The sequence below is a fragment of the Ciconia boyciana genome, chromosome 1 (assembly GCF_034638445.1).
Source record: "Ciconia boyciana chromosome 1, ASM3463844v1, whole genome shotgun sequence".
Taxonomy (NCBI): Eukaryota; Metazoa; Chordata; class Aves; order Ciconiiformes; family Ciconiidae; genus Ciconia; species Ciconia boyciana.
The window spans coordinates 161,763,387-161,780,314 of NC_132934.1; the positions used below are offsets into that span (position 1 = coordinate 161,763,387).

Sequence of the window (16,928 nt, forward strand, 5' to 3'; positions counted from 1 at the left end):
GTTCCTGTACTAATTTGACCTGAACTCTGCTGAAGTCAAGTGTCCTGACTTACAAAAGAACCATGATTAATTTTATTTGCTTGACTTGGAGATAACTATTGCAACATCTCCCTCTGCCTATTATACAATCAGAGATGAACACTTGTCAACTGTAATTCAGATGAGCACATTACTCAGAGTCAATCCTAACTGAAATAGTTAGGCCAACAGAAGTCCAGGGACAGGTTAGAAAACACCGGTCTGTTTTATTTAAACTGAGCATGACCTCCAAGTATCAGTTTTGCTAAACGAGCCATATTTTCCTTGTCAAGATCACTAATGTGCCAGATTCAGGCTTTTTAGTATGTCCCATGCTATTTACAGTATGGCAATGAGCTTCTTATTAAAACCTGCCGGTTGACTTTGAAGCTGGCTTTACAATATAATAACACTAATGTCCTTTGGCCCCAGGGAAGCAGGTGAGGAGGAAGGTGTACCACCGACTGCGAAACAACAGGCACAGCCCAGGACCTTTTCAGCGATCCACTGTACTACTTTGCTAATGGACCATGAAATATTTCTGCTGAACTCTAAGTCTGTAGATGACTGGAGCCCACAAGAGTATTTTCTAACATCAAAGTGCTTCAAAGTCATGCTGATAAAACTAATGCTTATTATGCTTCAGTTAAAATACAATTGCAGAAAACAGTTTTTCTTCTTCTAGCAAACCTTTTTTTTTAAAAAAACGATTTTCATTCCACTCCACCAAACCTTCTCCTCCTCTCTTGGTCTGTACCTTCTCTCACAGTCTGTACCTTAAACACATCTTATTTCTCAGTCCAAAGAAACCTGATTTTATCCTCTAGGTCTATGAACTTCATACACAAAATTCTGCTCCCACCTTGACAAGAGGACGAAAGCAATTTCTGTTTCTGTGCCTCTGCGAGCAGAGTTAATCATCCCCGGCAGCAATGACGCTATCACTTGGCCTCTTGCGGACACAAATGTTTTGCTTTTGGCAGAGTGCACCATGTAATAGCTATTAATCAAACCCAGTTCCCCAGGGAAGGGTACCCCAGTGCATTAGGAGCTTCTACTCACACCCAGCTGCCGACATGCATTGTATTTTATTTTTTTTTTAGGACTGTAAAAATATTTACAGAAAAGTGTGCTTACGTACTGTGAAATTTTTATAGACTGGCATGGAGGGAACACATGATCAAATGGCTGTTCTCACCTGCCAAAGGACCGATAACATGCTGTTATACAGGAGCACAATTTAAAAGAGCTCAGGCTGTTGTCAATTTTCTATTTTCTCTACTCCAGTTTCGCACTAAGCCCAGAAGGCAGAACTCTTACCGAGGTATTTGTTTATGTGACAAACAGCATCCCTGTGCACTGAAAGACAAGGATAGGTCTGAATAAACAAAGGACTCCATGTAAATTAAGATACGTTGAACTCGCAAGCTGAAAATATGTTTAAGACTGCCAATAGTGTTATTAATAACATACTCCTACAAATTACCCAGCTCAAGGAAGTTGCACGGCACATCTAAACAAAGCTCCCGAGGCAAGGGTAGCAAGAGCACTACCTAATGCTATCAACTCCAACTGCCTCTTAAGCTCTAAACCCATTCTGCTGAACAGATTCCCTGCACAAAATCCAAGCAGCATCGCTGTTCCGAGATAAAATACCTGCATTCCTATGCTGTTTTCTCCGTTTGCATTTTACCTGAGAACAGGATACCAAAGTGCACAAGGATGACTTTAGGAGGTCAGCTGAAAAGTCCATCTCACCCAATATCCAGTCTTCAACTGTGGTCAATACCAGTTGTCTACAGATGAGTGCAAAATCAGGGCAGGCAGAGCGTGATAATTTCCATGAATCTTCTCCCAGCCTCCAGCAACCTGTGACTGATATCTCTGTATTTAATAGGTCTCACTGGGTTTTTCTTCCATGGATTTGCCCACTTCCTTTTTGAACGCTGCTCTGTTAGAAGCGTCTTTCATCAACATGTGCGGGGAAAGTAGGATACCGAGATGAAGCCTGACTGGTTTTCACAATTGTTGACAAAAGCTTGGACTCTCAGGAGGAGAGTGGATATGGAAGGAAACACTTGAGGACTTTGGAGATTTACAAAAATTTGAAAACAGCAAATGAAGCTGGGGAATAAGATGACTGATTACAAAACCCCTTAAGTAAATCTCTGTTGTTACTGTCTTTTTATTACCCCTGAATGGGTTGAACTAGAAGAGAGGATGCGCCTTTTCCTTCCAGCGAAAGTGGAGCTTGGAGAAAAGTGCTTTTAAAACCTACCAGAAGAGAAAGAAGCAGCAAGATCCCTTCTTCTGCACCCCCAAGCTGCATCACCTAGGAGCATTCCCAGAAGCAATGCTTTCTTAGTCATCCAACAGAGAAGGAACACCCGAGAGCATGCCCAAAGGAGCCCAAGTGAGGCACTCCGATTGCATTCTGCCAGACCTAGAGCATTTCACAACCATCTCAAACACACTTCGGAAGCAGCAACTCATCACAATGGGAAAGCGCTTCCAACAGGGAAAAGATAAAACCTCAGTAGTGTCTTTACTTCTCAGAGGGTTGCCCAAGCAAGCCTTCATCAGCATCCATTTTATCTCAAGGATCCAATTCCCCTTTCTCCCTCCATTAGTAGCGCGCATGTAACACGCAACAACAGCTTTATTTACTTCCAAAACTAAAGAAATCCTCATGAAGCAGAACATATGCAAGTGCTTTACTTGTTACGTATCTCACGCGACGTACTGCAAAGCCAGATTAAGCATCTATGTCAGAATACTTTATATCTCACAGCAGTTAAAAAGACGGACAGCAACCTAACTTTAAAGTCACCTATGGAATAGCAGATTGTTGTCAAGTACCTTCAAATGCAATTTTATTTTTTTTAAATAATGTTTTTATGCTAACATTCACACAGCAATGTTTTATATAACAGAAGCTGAAATCTTCCACTAAAAGCCATTTTTCAAAGACCCTTCCCAGTCAAGGAGAAACCAGTAATGGTGGTGGGGTTTTTTTTGGCACGGCCCTGGAAAAAAAAAAGTAGTAGTATTCAACAGGTTATCGGTCTCTTCTGAAGGTAGGTTGCCTTTTTGTGGTTTGAACAGAGATTGCTTCCTGCCTGATTATCTTTGGTCCTCCAAGGTGAATAAAGAAAATATCTAATCAAGCTCAATATGAAGATGACAGTAAAAGACTTTCTTTTCAAAATTCACACCATTTATTTGTCCACAAAAAACCCCAAAAAATCCCCCAAACCCCAAAACAAACAGAAAAAAAAAACCAAAACAACCCACCCCCAAAAAACCACAACCAAAAAATTTAAAACTTCAGCAGCTACCTGTGTTGTGTTTGACAATACATAATGGAAATTTATTCTCCCTGGAATAAAATATATTTGCATTTAGTGAACCACTATTCTGTTGTCAAATAGGTATCATGAGTTCAGAAAGAGAATGCTTTTCCTCTAAAATTGTTTTCGCAACTGGTGGCAGAGAAACAAAGAAGAGCTTTTCTCAGAGTACTTGCAAGTTCAGGTGAACTTCTCTTTTCCTGGAAATCTTGAAAACTTCTATTTAATCCTGAGGCAAATAACGGAGTTAAACTGGAAGGAGTGCACAGTAACTGTCTGCAGATACTGCCTACCAAAGCAAACACTTATTTTTCTTTCTGATCTCTAGGATGATGAATTTTGGGTTTGGTGTGCAGTACTGCTGCTGACCTTCCTTTTTGCTTGAGCGCCGATTAAGAAGCATTGATCCAATAAAAATGGGTCATATCGATCTGCTGTTTTAATTTGTGTAACACATCTCCCTCTGTCCAAAAAGCTCACCAACCGTTGCCACTTGAAGAAAGTTATTTTTTAACCCACTTTCATTTCAGAAAATAAACTTTTTTTTTAATAAGTAACAGGAGACAAAGTACTTAACCAATAGAGAGGACACACAGGAACAAACTTGGAAAAAGTTTATTAGTCTACAGTAAGGACATCGGATGAGTTCATACAATTTTTTCTGCCATGTGCATAGTTCAGTTGTCTGCAACAGTAAAAGCGGACATAAACTACATTCCAATTTCTGGAAGGAAAGAAAAAAAACCTGCCAGTATCTTGTAAAAGCAACTTTAATGTACAGAGCCTTCCTCTTCATTTCTGTCAGCTTAAAAGTTGAAAAGGGAATGGATTCAGGCAGCAATACTGACTGGTTAGGCAGCATTAGTCCAGTACTCCTAGGTCCCAGACCCAGGCATATCCCTCCCTTAAATGAAAAATTTTCTCAATATTTAAATGACAATCCCTCTCTGTTTTAACTCAGCTATTTAATATGGAAAGAGAGCAATAGGAAAAAGTCTTTCCTACTCTCACTAGGTCTTGTTGAAAACCTTCCCGAAGGAAATTTCAGCATCTCAATGCCTCCTCAGACTTCGAAAGGTGAAAATATGTGGGGGGAAAAGTAGAAGTATTTTAGCAATATTGAAACAATTCTACCTCAACGCTTTATTTTCATACGGTTGAATCATTTTATCATAACTTAAATATTACCATGGATAAGCACAGTTATTCAGGAATACATCGTAAATTGTGTTTCAATAGGAAAGCTAAAAAAAAGGAGTTCTTTCATCCTTTGACACCAAGAACTGCAATATTTTTTCAGTGAAAACTGAATACATTTCCCAGAAATGTTTTGACAGAGCACTTTTCCAGATCTTTTTCTACTATCTCTGCTTACCTGTAACTGCAGAGATTTCTCCCTCCTGCTGGGGATGGCAGTACTGCTAAGCACAGCCCGGTGTTCACCAGCGCTTCCAAAGCGATGGATATGCTTGTGACATGGAGTACAAGCAACTGGCTTTTGGCAAGAGACAGTTTTCTGCTCACATTGCAGAGGAAAATTTGGACTGGTTGAAATAAGTCTCGACAGTTTTGTCCTTTTCAAAGGTTTAATTCATTTGTTGTACTTCAAGCTGAGTCCCAAATGGGTATTTAAAGCCACATTTTGTTTTGCACTGTACGATTTGTATTGCCTTGCACAACTTCTGTGTTAAATCGTAATTCAAAAACTTCCTTTAACCCTGCGTAGATCTCCCCTTACAGACAGCACTATTTTTGAAAGATAACTTCAAATTTTCTGTGTTACAAAGTCAATAAATAGCATAAAAAAATATTTTGGATTTGGTCAAATAAATTACATCAACAACAATATTCAGAGATAAAAAATTGTCAGAGAGAGATTAAAAATTATAAATGAAACATAAAAAGTGGACTGCTGCTGTTATGCTTACACACATTTCTATTCCAGAAAACAACTTTGCAAAAATGACTTAACAGATTTCTATGTTGAACGTGCCTCATTTTAATGCAATATTTGCTTAGATTGTAAATAAGAGATTTCATATCTTCTAACCTCCAGCCTATGTACACACACTGGCCCCTGACACTTGATTCTTTCCATTTCATAGAACATTTCCAGGACAAAGCAGGTGAGACACAAAATCAAACCAGACCAAAAAAAAACCAACCAAAAAAACCCTGGACAAATTAACCAACTCTCTCTCAGTCAAAATTATGCCCTCCAGCAATCCTCTACAACTTTACGGGCTGCAAAGTATACATTACCAATATTTGGCTTTCACAGAGATACCCACTTTATTATAATGCATAGACCCTAGAAATCTTGAAAGCCTACCTGAAAGGCCCTTCTCCATGTTTACCCCTCTGCCCATCATCTGAAATAGTAGTAACCATGGTACCACTTTACAACAACTGAACAGAACTGCCTGTCCGCTTCCAAAAAAAGCACTACTATACTCTGAAAAGACAGAAAAGGGAGACACTAAAAAGATGCAGTAGTATTCTAGTTTTATGCTTTTAGGATTTCCTACAAACAAAGTTCAGTCAATTTACATATTAAGAGGGTTTGGGTTTTGGTTTTGTTTTTTCTTTTAATTTAATTATTATGGTTCTGTAAAGTTGGATGGAAACCCCCAATTTAAGGTTCCAGGTTTTTTTTGGCTTTGTTATTGCCAAACATTCACCAGACAAGCAAGGTCCACCAAGAAAATTTTCAAGAACAATCCTGCTGATGCACACAGCACAACACAATCTAAATTTCATAACTGCAGCACTGGAGTCGCTACAGACACACAAATAAACAAGTTTAGTATTCTTAAACCAAAAAAGTAAACACTCACCCGCTGTTTCTAAAGTCCTATTTCAGGGCAATCATTTTCACCTTGCAGTGAAGCACTCCAGAGATGGACACCATCACATTTACCTCTCCCCTAAGTGAAGTTTGCTAACATTTTCGTGTCTGGAGGCCAAGAGGGTTGAGATACAAGTGATTATCTTTACCAAAGCAGACCACTACTACTAAGTCTTTTTTAATTTCATTTCTCTCTAAGAAAAAAAAAACCCCACACCTATATTGACTCCTGTAAGACGAATCCTCAAGTTAAAGGACCCGCTACACAATCGTAGTGCAGCACCTCTCACCCATTTCACTGGAAGACTGAAAACATCAAGTGCACTTCATAAAGCCTTATCACCTACAAGTATGTTTACAAGGAACTGTCAGTTTTTATTAAAGAGTACAATTCTGACAACTGTAGAGAAGAGCCATAAAATACAAATCCTAAAAGCTCAACATTAAGCAAAATAAAAGCAAATGGAACATCTCACCTTTGTAAGCTGATGATTTTTGTGGGACCTAGTTCTCGTGATGACATCAGTCTTACGGATGTTAGAAGAAATTTTATTAAAGAGGGTAGCTAAAAGTGCTAAGCATTTGCAGATGGCATAAAGACTGAAGTCAGAGCAGAAGTTCAGGGTCAACAAATTCTACAAAAGCCCCCAAACCAAGAAACTCACATGGTTAAACATCATGCTTTTACTTCTAATAATCTGTTGTAATTTTCATAATGAAGTTTACCAACAGAGTTGTCCTCCTCTGCTTTGCAACATAACCATAAACAATAAAAGACAGTTTGCAGTTAACATAAAATTTTTGCAAAGTCATACCTGAAGCCAATGGCGAAGAGTTACAAAAGTATCTCATGATAACTAATACACTGGATAATAAAATGACATAAGAGTTTAACATAAAGACAGGCAAAATAACACAGTTGAGGGCAAAACCCAAAAAGTAATAAATAGTACACACAAAACACTAGGTTCAAACAAAACACTACTACAGAGGAAAGATCTTGTGAACATTATGGGTAATTCTGTGAAAACTTCAGCAAAATACTCAGCAGCTGATGGAGTATAAAGCAAGCAGAACATTTGGCAATATCAAAGGAAAACAGAAAGGAATTATGCTACTACAGGTAGTCATGGAGCATGTAACTATTGAGTGATAAATCAAGTTAGGATCCCCCCCATTTCAAAGAGATTACCACAGAGCTAGAAAAGTGAGGGAGAACAGCAACATCACCATCAGAGCTACAGAAAGGCTTACACATACGGAGAGGCAACGATGAGGCTTTTGACAACAGAAGGAATGTGACATTCATACAGACTTATGACCAGGACCACTAAATTTTGCCTAGGAGGCAGTGGACAGTCAGTGAATTACCAGTCAGGAAGCCATACAACAGAGTTATCTTTGCACATGGCAAACAGCTAGAGTATGAACTTAAATGGCAGGTGATGTCCTGAAGGTCAAAAATATGAACAAGTTTAAAATAACTTTTCAACCTGAAAAATCAGACTATTGAAATAGTCATCAGAATCACCAATGGCTACTAAATTCAATGGTTGAGAAGGAAAGTCCTCCACAAAAAGTCTCTCACCCCTGGCAATTAACAGCTAGAGTCATGTGCCCGTCAGGGCACGTACTCCTGTCCTCAGCTTACCCTTTTGCCTTCTCCGCCTCAGGACGGCAGCTGCCTACAAGCAGCCTAGTCCTGCAGCCAGGGCTGGCTACAGATCCATAGGGACACGCTGATCCTCAAGCCCTCCCATAAGAAACTCAACACTTTCATCTCCTATTTCAAACAGACAGATTTCAGAGACAGTGGACTTGTTCCGCCTATCTTCAGGCACTCAAATGCATCACTGGCGACCAAAAAGCACTATGTCCTTCATCGTCCTCATGCCAAAGGGGAGACAGGCACCTCCAAAGGGCCACTCAGAACATGAAGGCACAGCTTTATCTCCTGGGGCCACCAAGAAGCCACTGACCTAACCAGACAGACACATGCCCACAAGGACTGGCAGATCACACGAGCGACTGTGCCACCTGCTCTGCACTCCACAGGGATGATTTACCAACTTGGGGAAGCAAAAAAAACCTCGCAGAAACACGCGTTTGTTCTCAGGCCTCAGTCCGTTGCCCTTCAGTGGTTGTATCCTGCTCCTCAAGAGACTGGGGAGAGAATTGGGGACAGAAAGAGCAGGAAACCAGAGAGGGAGAGAAGGGGGACTGGATCCCTCACGTCCTACAGAAGTGTCCAACCACTTCCAGCTCCACGGGTGAGGTCCAGGTCCAGAAGATGGATTCAGTTCGAGGTATTGCTCTCCAGCTCCCCCCCCACCCCGAGATGGACGTTGTGGCTTCTTACCACCTAGGACCTTTTACACCAAGGATTAAGCTGCTGGCTTGTCCCCTGCTGGCGTTTCCACTTCAAAGAGCTGCTACTGTGGATACCAAAGCCTTTGAAAGTGGCCTCACTGCACAAAGTCATAAGCATTAAATGAGGTCTTTAAAAAAAAAAAAAACCACACCAAAACACATACACCCCAAAAAAAGCACTGGCTTTATAAACACATCAGTGCAGCCACTTTCAAAGCCTTTCATGCCTTCCCCACTGTGGCAAAGAAAACCTTAGGGTTTTTTTGGCTTCCCCCTGCCCCCTTAAAATTATGGCAATAAAGCAATCCAGCCCCAAAGCGCGTCCCAGGATTCGCAGAGGGGGACTAAAATACACAAGGGAACTGTAAAAAGAAAAAGAAAAAAAAAAACCCACCCCAAAACACGTGAAGATAAAAGTTTTTAAACGCAAGCGCTAGAGCTCCAGGACAGCGGCGCGCCGTGCTGCCGGCGCATGTTCAGCATGCCAATAAGGACTGCAGCACTGCAATCCCCAGCACGAGCAGCCCACACACCCGCGTCCTCCTCCACAAACGCCTGTCGCCAGCCGGAGGACGTGCCCCAGGCCCCATCGCTTCTGGGCTGCAGGGCGAGGAGATGAAGGCGGGAAAGCCAGCGCTGGTCTCCTCACGGCAGTTGGAGGCCGTAGCTGGGGATGCTGTGCCACGGGTGAACACAGCCATCAAGTAAATCCCGTAGGTGTTATGGCAGCCTTTTAAATAAATAAAAGCGGGGCAGTGCTGAAGTCCTGAATCATGAACCGGGTGCAGAGGTACCGCTCCTGCCAGCGATGGGCCTGCCCATCCCACCGGAGGCACAGCCAGAGGTGTTTGCTGGCAAACCAGTGCGGCTGTAGGCTTGAAATACGTATAGAGCTGCTGCTAACAGCACTGCACACCATCTGAAAAGGGGGAAGGAGTACCCAAAAAAGACAAAAATGGACTAAAACTAGGCTTTGATATCCTACAAGGCAGCCGTTTCCCCCACCTTGATGTCAGGAGGAGTCTCCCACAGAGAGCTGCTAGAGAAGAGCGTTAAGGTATAAACGCAACACAATGAAACCCAGCGTTGAAAATCATCCTTCTGAGCGCTTGAAAAGGAAACAGAAATCTTGCCACTTTACAATTTAAGGTTAGTTTTAGACTAAGTTCAGTACACTGCCCATAACACCTATAAAGTGCAAAAATCATGATAGATTCAGGAAACTGGGGGATGGGGGGCTGAGTCATTTGGTATACCTGAAGCATATATAACAGAGCATTTTAAAAAAACAACCATAAAAATCCTCAGAAACCCGGGGGAAAAAAAAAAAAGTGTTCAGCCTGGATAGGAGAGAACGCTAGAGGGTTAAAAAAAAATTGGAAAAAAAAAAATTTGCTAGGCCTATCTCTTAAACACAAAAAAGTTGCAGAAAAAAGTTTTGTCTCTTCACACACAAAAAAGCTGCCTTCAGAATTCACAAAAAGAAAAGAAAAAAAAAAAGGGGGGGGGGGGGCATTTCTAACCAAGCCCTAGCTTCCTTCCATAAAACTAGAGGGAAAACATTTCTGTATTTTTCCTTACCTGTATTCTCTAATTCTGCCTATTGTCAGAGGCACTGTACTCTCTGCAGGAGAGAAGATTTTACAGCACATGAACCTCCAGACTGAGCTTGTCTCTATTTATGCGTTCAGCAATGTGCAACACTCAAACCTTCCTGAAACGCTGTTTATCATCCACTCAGAAACTGATAAAAAAATGATTGATCCAAAATAGAAAAAATTAATAGACTCTGATAAGAACCACCTGTTTCTATTTCTTTATCTATTTCTTTATGCAACAACTGTACCACTAAATCCCTCCTACTGTCTTTATTAGCTATTGTTTTTGTATTGCAAAAAATCACAAAAATGAAAAAACATATTTTTATGAGTGTGTGTATATTACATACATGTGTATGCATTTGTGGACATACATCTAGGTATAAAAATGGGGGCTGGGGGGGGGCGGGGGCAGAGAAGAGTGTGAACATGCATGTTTATCCCTTTTGTTTACCAGAACTACAGCTGAGCTCTTCTAACTTGCAAAGTCTAAGGTATCACAAGCCCACCAGGTCCTTTGCCAGACTTACAGCTCCAGGAATCCTACAGGTCTTCTGCAGAAGCGGCAAGCTGCACACTGGCAGTTCTCAACAGCTTTAATAATCATCACTATCACAAAAAGTCCCTTACATAATTAGTATTTCTTTGTGTTATAGTTATAAGGATTTTGCATTTAATCTCCTGTTGGGTATGCTCTTCAATTTTCACAGCCCCAAAGTTTTCCTTTTTAGCGTGCCCAAAATACTGAACTAAGAACTTTACATCGCCAGCATTGTCAGAGGGAGAGCTCGGTGTTTTAACAGCCTTATTAAAAAGAATAATTAAAAAAAAAAATCGGGCAGACTAAGAAGTTGGCAGATTCTAGAAAAGGGCTGCATGATTTCTTTCTCCTCACACACCCTCTACCCCAAATACAGCCGAAAAGTTTGTTTTTAAGAGGAGACTTTGGACTCTGTATATCAATAACCAACAACTGTCACTGCATTTGCTAATAATGTATAAGAAGATTAGTTTAATTAGTCAAGCAGTTAATACTACTATTATTTGAACTAGTTTTCAGCACTGACACCCTCTTGAAATGAGTTTTATTTTCCTCAGGCTATAATTTCAGCCTGTCTACAGACCAGTTACATAGCACTGGTTCACACTAGTTAACCATAACACATTGTATTAAACATATCAAATTAGCTTGACAGTCCAAGGCTGGAAAATAGTTTTAAAAAGAAAATACATACTAAGAAATTCTAAAGCCAGTGATTTTATTCTCTTTTGCTACAATTTTGTAATAGCCATGTGTTTTATTCACAAAAAAGGGGAAAAAAAAATCATTGGTCTTAAAAAAAAGTGTTTCTTCCCTGAAAGAGAAAAAAAAAATCCTCAAAGTCAGAAATTTCTGGTAACATTAGAAAACAAGGTATCACTAATAGCTATTATGTGAAATTTAAATCTTAGCAATGTGTCTAACTAATGATTTAGGAAATTAAAACCATATGTGAAATCATTAATGGGGAATTTCATTTGAACACTAAGTCTTTTTCTCATCTCTCAATACTATAAAAACGGAACATTTTACAGAGCTTTTTGCAAATAAACACAGTACAGATTATTCTTGACATACTTGTGAGCAAGAGAACAACATTCATTCACAGCAGAAATGAGCTACCAGACCTGAGTGCCTGAAATCCCACATAATGTTGAGCTACTTTTCTTTCTCAAAAAAAAAGAACAAAAAAAAAAACAAACCCCAAAGCACCAACCTGTAGCACACGATTATTTTAGATTTCTATAAAATATATGCTTGCAAGTGAAGAACTTGATTTGTCTTTATAAACACTCTTGTAGTCACTATACTTCAGAGCAAGTAAGTCATTAGTAAACCCTACCTTAGGAAATGAAGAAACTAATTCTAAACAGACTAATTATTCCTTGGAAACAGACAGATTGCACACAGTAAGACGATACCGCACTAACAGCTCTGATGAAATCCACAGAGCAATTAAGAGGAAAAGATACTACTAAACGAAAAGAGGTACCAGAATCTGGTCCAAAAATACTTTTATTACCAACTATTTACATAACAATTGTAAATACAGAGTACTTACTGCCACCTCTACCCTCCAAGACAAAAGCACACCTACCTATCTATATAAAGTACTCCTTGAGCAGGAAAGAATTTTTTTTATCCCTTTGTCACTTGATTATCTGTCAACAGTTTGATACAAACTATTTGATTGAGTGATGACTGCAAATTTTCACTTTGTAACGTATAGCATTATCCTCCTTATGCCTAACTGCCAAAGGTATGAAAAACAGCCACTTAAATTATCTGAAAGGAAGAGGCAGTCTCAAAACATGAAGCTGAAAAGTTTTCTCTGTAAGCTGTGCATGAAAATGATTTTATTTGCAAAAACTAAAAATTTAGCTCACATTTTACAGCTTGGAAAAAGATTATTTTGACTTTTAACACCACATTTAAACATCAACAATGATAGATATTTAAACATACATATCCATACCCCATGGATTTTTAATAATAATGCTCTATACGCTGACATGTGTTTCACTTGCTAGCAGAGTTTGAAATTCTCAGAAGACACGAGGTTGATTCTGCTCAGAAGGGTGTAGTGTTTAAAAATAACCGGTTCATAAACTGAAGATGTGTCAACAACCTAGCTGCAGGTCTCCAGCAAGTATTTAGCCAGGGAACCGGGAATTTAAATCAGCCTCCTCTGAGCAGGGTCAGCTGTGAGGAGCCAGGAGGTGACATCGGAAGTTTTGAGCCTGTCCCCTGTACTTCTCCTTGGAAAAGGGGGGACAGTTGGTCTAGAAGGGCCTATTTAATGCAATAGTTTTAAAACTAGCGTAACTTGTTCCTAGGAAAAAAATAAAAATCTCGAAACTTTCCCCAAAATTACACCATCAAAAGCTTTTCTAGGCAGTAATAGGTTCTTTTACCTAATTTCTTCTTTAAGACATTGATCTTTAGTCCTCCTCAGCTCATACACTTCATTTTTCTACTCACATCCTATTTGCATACAAGTATGTATATACAATGTTTGTGGCTATTACAGGAGAAATAAGATAACATTTTCTTGCTGTTTCACCAACTGTTACATCTTTTAAAAAAGCAAAAAAATATTTTTTTTTAAACTATATTATGTACTGTACATATACATAATGCTGCTGTAATGCAGCTGAAGACAGCATGCTAATTCGGGTCACTAATTGGGTGGGATCCAGAAAGGTACTGAGCACCATCAACGCATATGGCAGTTTAAGAAAGTTGAAGAGGCTTCAGTGCGTCACAGGATGAGGCAATGTCCTTGGACCCTTCCCACAATACGATGGTAGTTTGCTTCCAAGGTCTAATAGATAACAATAATTAATACCTCCTCTATTCTTCCAAAATTGTACAGACTTCTGCCTAAAGAACCCTTCTCCTTCTCTCCAGAGCATTTAACATAAATCTTCTCCGCTCCTTCCTGAGGCTCCTCCTCAGCAAGAAAGTTGATGTGCCTCAGCACAGTGAAATCATTGCTCTAAAAGCCAGCCTGCTCATTAAATTATTCTGCTAGCTGTGTGTTCTCTCATTAAAAATGTATAAAGATCAGATAATTACAGCACATACTATTAACCTTGTTTTCCTTGTTTTCGTGTACAGGTTCTGTTGTGCTGTCGAGACAAAGACCTGGAAAGGGCAGGGGAAACGCTACAATACGGAAAGCTCTCCCAGCTTGCCTTCAAGAAGAGCACAAGGAATCACGGTGCAGTCAAAAACACCCATACTTTTATAACAGGGTAAAATATTGTAATCTCATTGTACAGCTCCTAAAAGTCTAAGACAGGCAGTCTTGGCTTTAGTTCAAGCCTCCAATAGGGAATTCTTTAGATCAGCCAGTCTAATTCACCTAAATCTTCAAACATATCTGCTATAAACTTCACAGATTTCCAGGTTGGCTCCTTCTCTTTCTCAAAGCTAGGAAGCACTACCAGACAACAACCCAGCAAAAAATCCAATTAGGGTAACAGCACTTCTGAAACACACTGACCTATTTCTTTTTTCACTTGCGTTATTTTAATATGCATATACTCACATTCTGTTTCTGAAGAGAGCTGTTTACGTTGGAAATTAATTCCCTTAGATAACAAGTTACCACAAAATCCACGTACTGCACCCAGACAGTATATATTCACTGGAGAAATGCTGTTTCCCTGACTCCCCCGAGCAAGACATACAGTATGCAGCATACTGCAGCAAACTCTTTAAACATTCAATAAAAGACAACGATCCTCCTACCTTGTTTAGCTCTGTCTATTCGGCACATTCCCAACGTGAACAGGAACATCCGATATAAACAAACAGCCATATCTTTCCTATCGCATCACGGTAAGTAATTTTCACATGAAACGATGAGCAGCACGTAATATTTTTTTTTTTTTTTTTTGGCGCTCGGAAAGCCTTGTGCCTTATCTGGGGATTTTTCCTCAGATGATGAAGCAAAGACACAGCCTAAACTCTGTTGCTGAAAGACTGCAGCCCTTCCTTCTCCCAGAGCCCTCCCAGCATATGGCAGCCAATCACACCCAGCTTCGTCAGCCCTACTGCTCTTAAACTGATCCTAATGGGATGATTGACACGGCAACACAGCACTTCTAATGTGTAAAAACAATGCATCCATACTGATGAACCAGGAATTTCCCTCACGCAGGGAAGGAGTTTTGCTGGTGAGGTAAAGCAATACCTCCATGAAACAACATACGCAGCAAAAGCAAACAACTCCCTTCCCCTCCACTGCAACGGCAGCTACACCATTACTTGCACAAGGATTTTTAAATCTTTTGCTAATCATAAATGCTTGCACAAGCAACGTTTCCAAAATTGCAGAACTGCAGTGCTGCTGTTTTGGTTGTAAAGGTAAGCCATGCACTATAAACCAATCAATCTATCCTTTCTTTTAACACGCAACCAAAATGCACTCTGATTCAGGCAGCAATATTCTCATTTTAATACTGCATAATCTTACTGTGCAGTGTTTGCACTGAACAGCAATATATGCATAATGTCTTTCCGAATATTTGAGACCACTTGTTAGGGACTGCAGGTATGGGATGCCTCTCAATGAAAACATAATCCATATGATGGTGTTTTAATATTCTTGGCAGACAAATCACATCAGCAGCATCAAACTGCGGTTTGTGTGATCACCTTACAACTGATGTTTGTTTGTATCAAGGTTCTGGCATAAGGACTATGATACCAGTTGCCGTTTTCAGGTCAACTGTAGGCAGCTCGATACGCTTGGTACACAAGGTCTGCTGTCAATCAGTTTTCCCACAAATTTTGCTGAAGTTTTAAAACAAGAGAACAAAGCAGCCAAGGATTATTGAACAAGAGTTGCAATTAAGAAAAATACATAAAGGAGCTTAAGCTGAAAGTCAATCTTTATCCAGAAAGGGATAAAGATTGCAGTGCAATACTACTTTAGACAGCAGTTTATGCAATTCAAGCCATTACATAAAAATGTGTAAAATGTGTTTAAAATTCCACTAAAAGTTTAGCAATATGAATAGACAAGAGGAAAACAAAGCGCTCATTCACTGGCAGCTCTGTCCCAAGGCCCCATTGTTTCCTATGGACTGTTTTGCATATTATAAATGCGGCTTCCCAAAAATCCATTATTCCTCTATCCCACAAGCAAAAACTCTCCTTCAGGCTCCACCATCTCCCACCCAATTTGTGAAAACCCTCCCCTCCCTGGCACGGCTGAAATGCGCTCCTGCCAACGAGGCTCCTGCCAGCCAGCCCTCCCTCTCTGCTCAATCACCCCCTCCACTCTGCTCTATTCTGCCCTATTTAAAAAAACAAAACAAACCCCCCAAAACCCAAATAGTTGATTCTGGTGGGTCTCGGGAGACCCGGGGACAGGGGTGGTAACTCCATCCGTTATTAAGATGGTCTCATGCATCTCGTCGGTATTTTCCACATTTTTCTGACTTTGCCAAACTCGAGCTGCCCATGTTAAAAATTTTCCATGCTGGACATCTGCTGCAGGATTTATTTACTTTTCTGCCAAGACACAGTTTGCCCATTTCTGAGATAGCCTAGACAAAAACATGTTGCTCTGCCACACTTGTAACTCACTCACCGGGGAACTCTGGCTCCCCTGCCCATGTTGGGGCAGTCTTGAAATTTGACAGAGTGCTAATCCCTTGCTTTTTTTGTTAAATAAAGGCTACGTTTTTTTGCTATACTCATGAAGATATTTTCCTATTTGACAAAGCTTTAAACCTGCTAGAATTCAGCTGATAGACACCATCTTTTAATTTTTTTTTTCCCAGCCCTCTATAGCGCAAGCTTCAGAAAATATTCTGCAGTAAGTGTCCACCGCCTCCTCCAGCCGTCCATCCGTCCGCATGTGGCTGGAAAGGCACCAGCCCCACAGTGCGAGTGAGCATGTAATGGGCTCAAGTTACAGGAGATTAGCAGGATTTCCCCTGTAACTGCTGCTCCCATCTGCCACAGACCAGACATAGGAGCTGACAGCAGGAAGACAACCTCGCCTGTTGCTTTCATGACCCTTCGGCTGGTGCCCCACGGACGTGCAGAAGACAGGCCCTTGAGAGTGCACTGCAGATCAGGTGTGATAAAGGTCGGGTGGACCAAAATGTGACACGAAGCTGGGCAGAAAAGGGAGAGACAGCGACGAGACGGAAAGGGAGGATGAGATGCAAGAGCCAGAGTTT

At 40.5% G+C, this 16,928-nt stretch overlaps 1 protein-coding gene across 7 annotated transcripts in view; it reads right to left on the reverse strand.

Annotated features, from left to right (window-relative positions):
- The window catches only part of MBNL2 (muscleblind like splicing regulator 2), a 109,654-nt gene that overhangs the window by 78,177 nt on the left and 14,549 nt on the right, over positions 1 to 16,928 (reverse strand). Inside the window, exon 1 of one of the 7 annotated variants that reach the window (XM_072849963.1) lies at positions 14,482 to 14,695. The exons of the other annotated variants lie outside the window; for them this stretch is intronic. The gene's annotated coding sequence lies outside the window, so the exon portion shown is untranslated. Of the gene's footprint in view, positions 1 to 14,481; positions 14,696 to 16,928 lie in introns of those variants that run through there. 7 annotated transcript variants of the gene reach the window in all.